This window comes from Pempheris klunzingeri, chromosome 24, assembly GCF_042242105.1.
Source record: "Pempheris klunzingeri isolate RE-2024b chromosome 24, fPemKlu1.hap1, whole genome shotgun sequence".
NCBI classification, from domain to species: domain Eukaryota; kingdom Metazoa; phylum Chordata; class Actinopteri; order Acropomatiformes; family Pempheridae; genus Pempheris; species Pempheris klunzingeri.
Window position 1 is genome coordinate 228,759 of NC_092035.1, and position 14,848 is coordinate 243,606.

The window sequence follows — 14,848 nt, forward strand, 5'->3', positions numbered from 1 at the left end:
GAGGATGAAGATGAGGAGGATGAGGAGCGACCAGGAGCTAAACAGCGTCTCCTCCTGCAGTCTCAGCACTTGTTCAGCTGTCGGCGTCCTCGCTGTGGAGAGGAGGACCACTGGAGGAGGACATCTATAGCCTCCACGGGGGGCGTGGCCTGGGTGACATCACCACCCCCGAGAGCTCAGGGGGTGGACCCTCTCCCCCCCCTTCTCTCTCCCCCTCTTCTCTCTCCCCCTCTTCTCTCTCTGGGCCTCAAACATGAAACTTTCCTTTTTTTTCTTCCTTCACTCTCAACTTTCTCCCTGGTTTCTTCATCATGTCTCCTTCCTCCTCCTCCTCCTGCACTTTATTGTAGTTTTGCATCACTTCATAGTCACTTTACGTCTCTTCATCGTCCTGCATTTATCTCTGTAGCTCTGTCTCTCTGTAGCTCTGTCTCTCTGTAGTTCTGTCTCTCTGTAGCTCTGTCTCTCTGTAGTTCTGTCTCTCTGTAGTTCTGTCTCTCTGTAGTTCTGTCTCTGTAGCTCTGTCTCTCTGTAGCTCTGTCTCTCTGTAGTTCTGTCTCTCTGTAGTTCTGTCTCTGTAGCTCTGTCTCTCTGTAGTTCTGTCTCTGTAGCTCTGTCTCTCTGTAGTTCTGTCTCTCTGTAGTTCTGTCTCTGTAGCTCTGTCTCTCTGTAGTTCTGTCTCTCTGTAGTTCTGTCTCTGTAGTTCTGTCTCTCTGTAGTTCTGTCTCTCTGTAGCTCTGTCTCTCTGTAGTTCTGTCTCTGTAGCTCTGTCTCTCTGTAGTTCTGTCTCTGTAGCTCTGTCTCTCTGTAGTTCTGTCTCTCTGTAGCTCTGTCTCTCTGTAGTTCTGTCTCTGTAGCTCTGTCTCTCTGTAGTTCTGTCTCTCTGTAGCTCTGTCTCTCTGTAGTTCTGTCTCTCTGTAGTTCTGTCTCTGTAGCTCTGTCTCTCTGTGGCTCTGTGTCTGTAGTTCTGTCTCTCTGTAGCTCTGTCTCTCTGTAGTTCTGTCTCTGTAGCTCTGTCTCTCTGTAGTTCTGTCTCTGTAGCTCTGTCTCTCTGTAGCTGTGTCTCTCTGTAGCTCTGTCTCTCTGTAGCTCTGTCTCTGTAGCTCTGTCTCTCTGTAGTTCTGTCTCTCTGTAGTTCTGTCTCTCTGTAGCTCTGTCTCTCTGTAGTTCTGTCTCTGTAGCTCTGTCTCTCTGTAGTTCTGTCTCTGTAGCTCTGTCTCTCTGTAGCTCTGTATCTGTAGTTCTGTCTCTCTGTAGTTCTGTCTCTCTGTAGCTCTGTCTCTCTGTAGCTCTGTATCTGTAGCTCTGTCTCTCTGTAGTTGTGTCTCTCTGTAGTTCTGTCTCTGTAGTTCTGTCTCTCTGTAGCTCTGTATCTGTAGTTCTGTCTCTCTGTAGTTCTGTCTCTGTAGCTCTGTCTCTCTGTAGTTCTGTCTCTGTAGCTCTGTCTCTCTGTAGTTCTGTCTCTGTAGCTCTGTCTCTCTGTAGTTCTGTCTCTCTGTAGTTCTGTCTCTGTAGTTCTGTCTCTCTGTAGTTCTGTCTGTCTGTAGCTCTGTCTCTCTGTAGCTCTGTCTCTCTGTAGTTCTGTCTCTCTGTAGCTCTGTCTCTCTGTAGTTCTGTCTCTCTGTAGCTGTGTATCTCTGTAGTTCTGTCTGTCTGTAGCTCTGTCTCTCTGTAGCTCTGTCTCTGTAGCTCTGTCTCTCTGTAGTTCTGTCTCTCTGTAGTTCTGTCTGTCTGTAGCTCTGTCTCTCTGTAGTTCTGTCTCTCTGTAGTTCTGTCTCTGTAGCTCTGTCTCTCTGTAGTTCTGTCTCTGTATCTCTGTCTCTCTGTATCTCTGTCTCTCTGTAGTTCTGTCTCTCTGTAGCTCTGTCTCTCTGTAGTTCTGTCTCTCTGTAGTTCTGTCTGTCTGTACCTCTGTCTCTCTGTAGTTCTGTCTCTCTGTAGCTCTGTCTCTTTGTAGCTCTGTCTCTCTGTAGCTCTGTCTCTTTGTAGCTCTGTCTCTCTGTAGCTCTGTCTCTTTGTAGCTCTGTCTCTCTGTAGCTCTGTCTCTCTGTAGCTCTGTCTCTCTGTAGTTCTGTATCTGTAGCTCTGTCTCTCTGTAGTTCTGTATCTGTAGTTCTGTCTGTCTGTAGTTCTGTCTGTCTGTAGTTCTGTCTCTGTAGCTCTGTCTCTCTGTAGCTCTGTCTCTTTGTAGCTCTGTCTCTCTGTAGCTCTGTCTCTCTGTAGCTCTGTCTCTCTGTAGTTCTGTATCTGTAGCTCTGTCTCTCTGTAGTTCTGTATCTGTAGTTCTGTCTGTCTGTAGTTCTGTCTGTCTGTAGTTCTGTCTCTGTAGCTCTGTCTCTCTGTAGCTCTGTCTCTTTGTAGCTCTGTCTCTCTGTAGTTCTGTCTCTCTGTAGCTCTGTCTCTTTGTAGCTCTGTCTCTCTGTAGCTCTGTCTCTTTGTAGCTCTGTCTCTCTGTAGCTCTGTCTCTCTGTAGCTCTGTCTCTCTGTAGTTCTGTATCTGTAGCTCTGTCTCTCTGTAGTTCTGTATCTGTAGTTCTGTCTGTCTGTAGTTCTGTCTGTCTGTAGTTCTGTCTCTGTAGCTCTGTCTCTCTGTAGCTCTGTCTCTCTGTAGCTCTGTCTCTCTGTAGTTCTGTATCTGTAGCTCTGTCTGTCTGTAGTTCTGTCTGTCTGTAGTTCTGTCTCTGTAGCTCTGTCTCTCTGTAGCTCTGTCTCTCTGTAGTTCTGTCTCTCTGTAGCTCTGTCTCTCTGTAGTTCTGTCTCTCTGTAGTTCTGTCTCTCTGTAGTTCTGTCTCTGTAGCTCTGTCTCTCTGTAGCTCTGTCTCTCTGTAGTTCTGTCTCTCTGTAGTTCTGTCTCTGTAGCTCTGTCTCTCTGTAGTTCTGTCTCTGTAGCTCTGTCTCTCTGTAGTTCTGTCTCTCTGTAGTTCTGTCTCTGTAGCTCTGTCTCTCTGTAGTTCTGTCTCTCTGTAGTTCTGTCTCTGTAGTTCTGTCTCTCTGTAGTTCTGTCTCTCTGTAGTTCTGTCTCTGTAGCTCTGTCTCTCTGTAGTTCTGTCTCTGTAGCTCTGTCTCTCTGTAGTTCTGTCTCTCTGTAGCTCTGTCTCTCTGTAGTTCTGTCTCTGTAGCTCTGTCTCTCTGTAGTTCTGTCTCTCTGTAGCTCTGTCTCTCTGTAGTTCTGTCTCTCTGTAGTTCTGTCTCTGTAGCTCTGTCTCTCTGTGGCTCTGTGTCTGTAGTTCTGTCTCTCTGTAGCTCTGTCTCTCTGTAGTTCTGTCTCTGTAGCTCTGTCTCTCTGTAGTTCTGTCTCTGTAGCTCTGTCTCTCTGTAGCTGTGTCTCTCTGTAGCTCTGTCTCTCTGTAGCTCTGTCTCTGTAGCTCTGTCTCTCTGTAGTTCTGTCTCTCTGTAGTTCTGTCTCTCTGTAGCTCTGTCTCTCTGTAGTTCTGTCTCTGTAGCTCTGTCTCTCTGTAGTTCTGTCTCTGTAGCTCTGTCTCTCTGTAGCTCTGTATCTGTAGTTCTGTCTCTCTGTAGTTCTGTCTCTCTGTAGCTCTGTCTCTCTGTAGCTCTGTATCTGTAGCTCTGTCTCTCTGTAGTTGTGTCTCTCTGTAGTTCTGTCTCTGTAGTTCTGTCTCTCTGTAGCTCTGTATCTGTAGTTCTGTCTCTCTGTAGTTCTGTCTCTGTAGCTCTGTCTCTCTGTAGTTCTGTCTCTGTAGCTCTGTCTCTCTGTAGTTCTGTCTCTGTAGCTCTGTCTCTCTGTAGTTCTGTCTCTCTGTAGTTCTGTCTCTGTAGTTCTGTCTCTCTGTAGTTCTGTCTGTCTGTAGCTCTGTCTCTCTGTAGCTCTGTCTCTCTGTAGTTCTGTCTCTCTGTAGTTCTGTCTCTCTGTAGCTGTGTATCTCTGTAGTTCTGTCTGTCTGTAGCTCTGTCTCTCTGTAGCTCTGTCTCTGTAGCTCTGTCTCTCTGTAGTTCTGTCTCTCTGTAGTTCTGTCTGTCTGTAGCTCTGTCTCTCTGTAGTTCTGTCTCTCTGTAGTTCTGTCTCTGTAGCTCTGTCTCTCTGTAGTTCTGTCTCTGTATCTCTGTCTCTCTGTAGTTCTGTCTCTCTGTAGCTCTGTCTCTCTGTAGTTCTGTCTCTCTGTAGTTCTGTCTGTCTGTACCTCTGTCTCTCTGTAGTTCTGTCTCTCTGTAGCTCTGTCTCTTTGTAGCTCTGTCTCTCTGTAGCTCTGTCTCTTTGTAGCTCTGTCTCTCTGTAGCTCTGTCTCTTTGTAGCTCTGTCTCTCTGTAGCTCTGTCTCTCTGTAGCTCTGTCTCTCTGTAGTTCTGTATCTGTAGCTCTGTCTCTCTGTAGTTCTGTATCTGTAGTTCTGTCTGTCTGTAGTTCTGTCTCTGTAGCTCTGTCTCTCTGTAGCTCTGTCTCTTTGTAGCTCTGTCTCTCTGTAGCTCTGTCTCTCTGTAGCTCTGTCTCTCTGTAGTTCTGTATCTGTAGCTCTGTCTCTCTGTAGTTCTGTATCTGTAGTTCTGTCTGTCTGTAGTTCTGTCTGTCTGTAGTTCTGTCTCTGTAGCTCTGTCTCTCTGTAGCTCTGTCTCTTTGTAGCTCTGTCTCTCTGTAGTTCTGTCTCTCTGTAGCTCTGTCTCTTTGTAGCTCTGTCTCTCTGTAGCTCTGTCTCTTTGTAGCTCTGTCTCTCTGTAGCTCTGTCTCTCTGTAGCTCTGTCTCTCTGTAGTTCTGTATCTGTAGCTCTGTCTCTCTGTAGTTCTGTATCTGTAGTTCTGTCTGTCTGTAGTTCTGTCTGTCTGTAGTTCTGTCTCTGTAGCTCTGTCTCTCTGTAGCTCTGTCTCTCTGTAGCTCTGTCTCTCTGTAGTTCTGTATCTGTAGCTCTGTCTGTCTGTAGTTCTGTCTGTCTGTAGTTCTGTCTCTGTAGCTCTGTCTCTCTGTAGCTCTGTCTCTCTGTAGTTCTGTCTCTCTGTAGTTCTGTCTCTCTCCTCTTCAGTGAATCTGATGGCAACAGTTTGTAGCTGTGGAGCAGCTGGACGTTAAAGAATGTGAGGAATGAAAATCAGCTGTAAACGTTTCCACAGAGAAAACAGTCAGCACACACACACACACACACACACACACACAGTAACACACACTGTGTGTTTGGGTCACTCAGGTTTCTTCCACGTGTTCGAGCAGAAAAACTCGTGAAATCAGAGCGTCCTCAGAGGCCCTGCTGCTCCTGGACCCGAGCATGATGGGAAAAATGAAACACCCCCCACTCAAACTCACACACACACACACACACACACTCACTCACACATACTCACACACACACTCACACACACTAACACACTCACTCACACACTCACACACACACACACACACACACACACTCACTCACACATACTCACACACACCTCCAGCATCACTACACGTGCCTGCTGTGAACAGCCAACAGCGCTGACATGTTTTCTCCGTGTTGGAGCGAGCAGGAGGGACGATGATGATGATGATGGTGATGAAGAGGAGTGGGGGGGGGGCTCTGGGTTTATGGATGCTGTTGGTGCAACACGTGCCGTCACATGCTGCAGCACGGGGGGACGAAGCCAAACTGCTGCAGCGTTAGACAACACGACAGAGCTACGAAGGAGGCCGCCGACAGACGGCTGACAGGCGTCATCACCCGAGAGAAAGTGAAGCATGAGTGAGACAGAGAGCGTACGACCTGATACTCTGTCTGCCCCCACCTCAGGGACGAAGACAACCACGAAGAGACGAAACACAACCACGAAGAGACGAAGAACAACCACGAAGAGACGAAGACAACCACGGAGAGACGAAGAACAACCACGGAGAGACGAAACACAACCACGAAGAGACGAAACACAACCACGAAGAGACGAAGAACAACCACGAAGAGACGAAGAACAACCACGAAGAGACGAAGAACAACCACGGAGAGACGAAACACAACCACGGAGAGACGAAGAACAACCACGAAGAGACGAAGACAACCACGGAGAGACGAAGAACAACCACGGAGAGACGAAACACAACCACGGAGAGACGAAACACAACCACGAAGAGACGAAGAACAACCACGAAGAGACGAAGACAACCACGGAGAGACGAAGAACAACCACGAAGAGACGAAACACAACCACGAAGAGACGAAACACAACCACGAAGAGACGAAGAACAACCACGAAGAGACGAAGAACAACCACGGAGAGACGAAGAACAACCACGGAGAGACGAAGAACAACCACGAAGAGACGAAGAACAACCACGGAGAGACGAAGAACAACCACGAAGAGACGAAACACAACCACGGAGAGACGAAGAACAACCACGAAGAGACGAAACACAACCACGGAGAGACGAAGAACAACCACGAAGAGACGAAACACAACCACGGAGAGACGAAACACAACCACGAAGAGACGAAGAACAACCACGAAGAGACGAAGACAACCACGAAGAGACGAAACACAACCACGAAGAGACGAAACACAACCACGAAGAGACGAAACACAACCACGAAGAGACGAAACACAACCACGAAGAGACGAAGAACAACCACGAAGAGACGAAACACAACCACGAAGAGACGAAACACAACCACGAAGAGACGAAGACAACCACGAAGAGACGAAACACAACCACGAAGAGACGAAGAACAACCACGAAGAGACGAAGACAACCACGAAGAGACGAAACACAACCACGAAGAGACGAAGAACAACCACGAAGAGACGAAGACAACCACGAAGAGACGAAACACAACCACGAAGAGACGAAACACAACCACGAAGAGACGAAGAACAACCACGAAGAGACGAAGACAACCACGGAGAGACGAAACACAACCACGAAGAGACGAAACACAACCACGAAGAGACGAAACACAACCACGAAGAGACGAAACACAACCACGAAGAGACGAAGACAACCACGAAAAGACGAAGAACAACCACGAAGAGACGAAGAACAACCACGAAAAGACGAAGAACAACCACGGAGAGACGAAGAGACGAAGACAACCACGGAGAGACGAAGAGACGAAGACAACCAGGGAGAGACGGAGAGACGAAGAACAACCACGAAGAGACGAAGAACAACCACGAAGAGACGAAGAACAACCACGAAGAGACGAAGACAACCACGAAGAGACGAAACACAACTACTACACTACTATGAAAATGGAACATCAACTTGTGTTCTGTTGGACTTGAGTCTTAATTAGCCTTGTTAGCCTTGGGGGGGGGGGGGGGGGGGGGGGCAGTCGATGCTGCAACAACAACAACTTCACTAATTAGTCAGTGTCTGATGTGGGAACGTTTAAGTTTTACTGGACCAACAGAAAACAAGCTGGAGGACAGGGGGGAGGAGAGGGGGGATGGGGGAGGAGGAGGATGAGGAGGAGAGGAGGAGAGGGGGCGAGAGGAGAGGTGGGAGGAGAGGAGAGGAGGAGAGGGGGGAGGAGGATGAGGATGAGGAGGAGAGGAGGAGAGGGGGGAGGAGGAGAGGAGGAGAGGGGGGAGGGGAGGAGAGGAGGAGAGGGGGGAGGAGAGGAGAGGAGGAGAGGGGGGAGGAGAGGAGAGGAGGAGAGGGGGGAGGAGGATGAGGATGAAGAGGAGAGGGGGGAGGAGGAGGAGGAGGGGAGAGGTTGGTGACCTGTGAGTGTCTGACTCTTTGCTGCTTTGTTATTTACTGGATTATTGATTTTTTATTTAATGGGAAGTGATCGGAAAGCTTAGCAAAGAGCTAACAGGAAGTTAGCAAAGAGCTAACAGGAAGTTAGCAAAGGTTAGCCGTCTCAGCAGGACCGAGATGCTAGTCCTGCAGGCTCTGACGAAGATCCTGGTACTTTTCTACCAGGAAGTGGAACCTGCTGCAGTGAGCAGCTCCCAGAGGATGAACGCTGCCTCAGAGGATGAACAGAGCCTCAGAGGATGAACGGAGCCCCAGAGGATGAACAGAGCCTCAGAGGATGAACAGAGCCTCAGAGGATGAACGCTGCCTCAGAGGATGAACGGAGCCTCAGAGGATGAACGGAGCCCCAGAGGATGAACAGAGCCTCAGAGGATGAACGGAGCCTCAGAGGATGAATGGAGCCCCAGAGGATGAACAGAGCCTCAGAGGATGAACAGAGCCCCAGAGGATGAACGGAGCCCCAGAGGATGAACGGAGCCTCAGAGGATGAACGGAGCCCCAGAGGATGAACGGAGCCCCAGAGGATGAACAGAGCCTCAGAGGATGAACGGAGCCTCAGAGGATGAACGCTGCCCCAGAGGATGAACCCAGGTGAAACAGAACCATGTGACTGGCTGGCGGCGTCAGGTCAAACATTAACGCCTCCATTCTCAGCTCTGCAGTGAACTCAGAGAAACAAAGCAGCTGTTATTAGAGCGCCAGCAGCAGCTTGTTTCCAGGCCGAGCGCTGCCAGCTCCTCGCCCGAGTCCTCACCTCCCCCACCTTCACAATAAAGCACACGCGCCTTCACAATAAAAGACTGAGTGAAACCTGCTGAATCTCCCAGAGGAGGAGGAACGCTGTGAAAACACCACAATATTCCTGTTGATTCCTGTTTGGCGGCCATTCTTAGACCGTCTGTAGGACCAGACTGGGTGGAAAGACGCTCGGCGGGCAGAGAAGCTGGTTTTTATGGTAAAGCGTCAGATTTTGAGCTCAGACTGACATTTCTTGCAGCGTTTGGCCCTCAGCTGATAGGCCCAGCTGTTCTCGGGAACACGGAGCTCTTAAATCAAACGTCTCTGGTTGCCAGAGCGCCGGCGTGGTTTCGGCGCGCCAGAGCCCACACGCCACCTGCATCGCATCACGGTGATGAGCGCTGAAGCCGGAGGAGAAAACCCAGCGCCGCTTATATAACCTCCTTCGTAGCTCTGCTTCTCTTCCACTTTGAAGGGAAACTGTTGGACAAAGCCGCCTTTGTTCACCGCCGCCGCTGGAGAGGCTGAAAACAAACACAGAGACACTTCACAGAGCGTCTTCACATCTCACGCCTTAAATCCCTTCATGTCCCTTAAATCAGGACTAATTAATTAAAGAGGGGGTTTAAGGGATTTCTCATAGTTTGAACTCTGGAGAGACGATAATTGGAGGATTTTAAAGCCTTTCTGAGCCGTTTACACGGTTATTAATGTGAAGAGAGCCATTAAATTGATCCATTTAATGACCCCTGACTGATGAGCTTCATCTGGACTCAATTTCATTCCTACAAGTTTGGTTTTTTTGGCTTTAAACGTCTAAATCCTCCATCCAACAGCTACAGCTAATAAAGTGGCTTTAGCAGCACTTAGCTTTGGAGCTAACTCTAAAACCACACTCCTGGATGGACCGGAGACTAGCCTGTTAGCTAACAAGACACATCCTGCACGTGTTTACAGCCTTTCTGCTAAGCTAAGCTAAGCTAAGCACATCCTGCTATAAGACCACAAAGCTACAATCAACACTGGATATGCTAGCTGTGATTAGCTACAGTAACATTAGCTACTTACAAAAAGCTAACAGTGTTGAATAGGTTGTAGCTTTCTCTATTTCTCTAACACATGTCGATTAAGCTAGCTGTTTAACGCTACCCTGGCTAGCATTACACGCCTCAGTCCTTAAGCTAAGCTAGGCTAAACATGTACTACAATGACAGAAATGCTAACCTTATCTTTGAAATGCTAAGTTGTAGTTGCTACAACACTGATTAGATATAAACATTAAGTTAAATATTAGCTGTTTTGTGGTTGTGCTTGTTAGCATTATATCATGTTTAGCATTATGTTAGCTAAGGTAGGCTAAACATATACCACAATGACGGAAATGCTATAGAAGCAAGTTAAATATTAGCTGTTTGTGGCTACACTAGCTGACATTCTACCCCTCAGTCTTTGTGCTAAGCTAGGCTAAACAAGTAACATGAAAGGAACTGAAGGAAATGCTACGACAACACTAGCAACATTAGACAATGAGATAACATTAACTAAGCTAAGCTACACATGTTCTGCTATACTTGTTAGCTAAAAACAAGTACTGCAATGAAGCAAATGCTACTATTAGCAGGCTACAAAGAGCTAGCATAGTTTTGAAAATCGATTAACATTAATTTTATATGAACTTGAGTTAAAAACTGGCTGTTTAGGAGCTAAACTTGCTAGCAGTCCCTGATGTGTTTCCTCTTTGTGTTGGTTTTAGCTACAAACAGATTAGCTTTGTTAGCTTAGCTTATTTTTCTGCCTGTAATCTCCATTAAAACGTTGTACTTAGCTTACGCAGCTGTAGCGTACAGGAGGTTGTAACATAGCAGTTAGCGGCGCAGGTTTTTAGCTCGCTGTTAGCTTGTGTCTCGTGACCATTTTAGCCACGAGGTTGGATCAGGTCACACTGCGACCTCCACCCGTTCCCCTAAAAGTGCAGCGACGTTTCACCATGTGACAGGAAGTATCGCCCTCCTCCGGCCGCCAGGTGGCTTGTGGGTAATGAGGTGGTGATTGTTGGGTATTTCTTTCCTAACGGCCGGAGACACGTGTGGAGGCTGCGGGACCGGAGCCAGGCGCTGCCGAGGAGGAGGGTGGGGGGGGCGCCGAGGAAGACGAGGCAGGAAGAGGAAAGTTAAAAACACAAAGAGCCCTTTAGTCCTGGTCCTGCTGTGTTCAGGGGCTGCTGGGAAACTGGCAGAGGAACGAGGGAAACGATGACACCGACCGTTCGAGCGGCGGACGGGTCGGTTTCTGAGGTTAACCGACTTGTTTGGAAGTCGGGCGGTGAAATGATTCAGCCGAACTCTCTGCTGTAAACATCCAGCCATGACGCACCGCAGGCCAGCGGGGGGGGTTTGTTCCCAGGGAAGTAAATAAGTCTGCAAGGAGAACTCCATTGACTCCACACCAGACTCCATTGACAAAAACACTGATTTTAGCTCCCAGAACTCAGGAGCTGCTGGTCTGCTGCTGCCTCCATCAGTCAGTGTGTCGGTGTTGTTGTGTGACTTTAGTGTGTTAAAGGGTCGGTTTGGACCCAACAGAATATCTGTGTGTCACATAATAACAGAAACAAACTAACTGATGGAGGCAGCAGTGAACCAGCAAGTTCTGTGTTCAACATGGTAAAATGACTGTTTTCATCACTTGAGTCTGGTGGGATCTGTTGCATTGTTATTTCAAAACATGTGGTGCTTGGCTGTTGATTCTGTTTTGTCTGCTTCATAAAATTGACTCCAGATTAATTGTCAAATCTGAATTCTTGCAGTCTTTTGGTGACCGCTAGCAGTAACTACCAGACCTGTGTGGCATGCACAGGTAAAGGTGGATCTGACGGGGACAGGCGCCCTGCAGCAGGACGACCGCGAACCTGTGGGACGTTAAGTGTTTGCAGATGGCGCCCGTGAGGGCCGAACGCCGCCGTGTCGGCTCCCCCACTTGGACGGCCTGGGCTCTGGAAGGCAGAGCGGAGAGGAGGACGGCTGATTTTCCACGCCAGCTTACATGAAGGAACGCTCTGTGAGGCCCAGAGAGAGGCAGTAATCCTCCTCCTCCTCCTCCTCCTCACAGATCCAAACCAGAATTGAAGGAAATCCCCAGAAATACCAGACAGACTTCAGGCTGTTAGCTCGGATTTGTCTGGAGTCCTTCAACAGGACAAACTCACAAGTGCTTTAAAACCACACAGACCTCCTGCTGCTCTTCTTCTTCTTCTACTATCAGTGCTACATGGTTACTAACTCCCCTGTTTCTACCCATGATCCTCTCTGTCCACATCCTGGTGTGTGAGTGACTGGTAGGTAGTAAAAGTGTTGGAACTGGTCCAGTAGATCACCAGTAGATCACCTCAGCCAGCAGACACCAAACGGGCTGCAATGGCTGCAACGTGATCCTTTGGGACAACTGCACCTGATCACAGTAGGTCCACTAAAAGAGCTTGTTTGATCCACTGACAGGCTCAGAGTGTTATTCTAAGTGTGTGACAGCATCATGGAAAGGATCCCTACAGAGAGAGACCTGGAAGATCCTTTTGGTTTAACCACAAACAGCCGATGGAGGCGGCAGATGATCCGGTGACGCTGACGTAGACGACACCCACAGTCAGATTTCATGTGATCAAAGCTGCTGAAGTTTTTGTCTTTTTAGTCGTTTTGATGGACGTCGGTCCAGTTTTCTCATCTTTTAGCTCCGTGTTTGGTCTCCTCCTCCTCCAGCTGAACGGACTTTAACACAGGAAATATGTAGTAAACAGAAGTTAGAGAGCAAACAGCAGCTCATCTGTCCACAGCTGACAGGTTCACTGATCTAACATTAGAAACAGCAGCTTGACAGAAATCATTCATGTAAAATCAGCTGCTTTCAGAGCTTTTGACCACCTGTCATGGTCTTCATCGTGCAGACAGATTACCTTTATTTTCTCTCTGAAAATGAGACAGCGGCAGTTTTAGAGCCTCTCGTCGTCTTCAGTGACGTCACTGTTGTTTAATCTGCTTCTGAAACTGCTGGTTTCACAATGAGAGACACAATCAGACGTCACGCTCTGTGGGGGGGTCATCTACACGCCTGCGTCCTCGCTGCTGCTTCTTCTTCTGGTGACGTCGTCTGTTGGAGGACCTTCTTCTTCTTCATGTCCCTAAAATGTGTCCAACCTCAGCTAGAAGGTTCCAGAAGTCAGTGAAGCTGAATGAGTGAGAAAAGACTTCAGACATGTTGTTCATCAGAGGAGACTAAAGAGAGACAGAGAACATGTTGATCCAGAACAACAGGAACACTATAGACCTCCACTACACACTGACACACTGACTAACTAACACACACACACACTATAGACCTCCACTACACACTGACACACTGACTAACTAGCACACACACACTATAGACCTCCACTACACACTGACACACTGACTAACTAACACACACACACACTATAGACCTCCACTACACACTGACACACTGACTAACTAGCACACACACACACTATAGACCTCCACTACACACTGACACACTGACTAACTAGCACACACACACACTATAGACCTCCACTACACACTGACACACTGACTAACTAACACACACACACACTATAGACCTCCACTACACACTGACACACTGACTAACTAACACACACACACACTATAGACCTCCACTACACACTGACACACTGACTAACTAGCACACACACACACTATAGACCTCCACTACACACTGACACACTGACTAACTAGCACACACACACACTATAGACCTCCACTACACACTGACACACTGACTAACTAGCACACACACACTATAGACCTCCACTACACACTGACTAACTAGCACACACACACTATAGACCTCCACTACACACTGACTAACTAGCACACACACACACACACTATAGACCTCCACTACACACTGACACACTGACTAACTAACACACACACACACACACTATAGACCTCCACTACACACTGACTAACTAGCACACACACACACACACTATAGACCTTCACTACACACTAACACACTGACTAACTAACACACACACACTATAGACCTCCACTACACACTAACACACTGACTAACTAACACACACACACTATAGACCTCCACTACACACTAACACACTGACTAACTAACACACACACACTATAGACCTCCACTACACACTGACACACTGACTAACTAACACACACACACACACACACTATAGACCTCCACTACACACTGACACACTGACTAACTAACACACACACACTATAGACCTCCACTACACACTGACACACTGACTAACTAACACACACACACTATAGACCTCCACTACACACTAACACACTGACTAACTAACACACACACACTATAGACCTCCACTACACACTAACACACTGACTAACTAACACACACACACTATAGACCTCCACTACACACTGACACACTGACTAACTAACACACACACACTATAGACCTCCACTACACACTAACACACTGACTAACTAGCACACACACACTATAGACCTTCACTACACACTGACACACTGACTAACTAGCACACACACACACTATAGACCTCCACTACACACTGACACACTGACTAACTAGCACACACACACACACTATAGACCTCCACTACACACTGACACACTGACTAACTAGCACACACACACTATAGACCTCCACTACACACTAACACACTGACTAACTAGCACACACACACTATAGACCTTCACTACACACTGACACACTGACTAACTAGCACACACACACACTATAGACCTCCACTACACACTGACACACTGACTAACTAGCACACACACACTATAGACCTTCACTACACACTGACACACTGACTAACTAGCACACACACACTATAGACCTCCACTACACACTAACACACTGACTAACTAGCACACACACACACACTATAGACCTCCACTACACACTAACACACTGACTAACTAGCACACACACACACACTATAGACCTCCACTACACACTGACACACTGACTAACTAACACACACACACTATAGACCTCCACTACACACTAACACACTGACTAACTAGCACACACACACACACTATAGACCTCCACTACACACTGACACACTGACTAACTAACACACACACACTATAGACCTCCACTACACACTGACACACTGACTAACTAGCACACACACACACACTATAGACCTCCACTACACACTAACACACTGACTAACTAGCACACACACACTATAGACCTCCACTACACACTAACACACTGACTAACTAGCACACACACACTATAGACCTCCACTACACACTGACACACTGACTAACTAGCACACACACACTATAGACCTCCACTACACACTAACACACTGACTAACTAACACACACACACACTATAGACCTTCACTACACACTGACACACTGA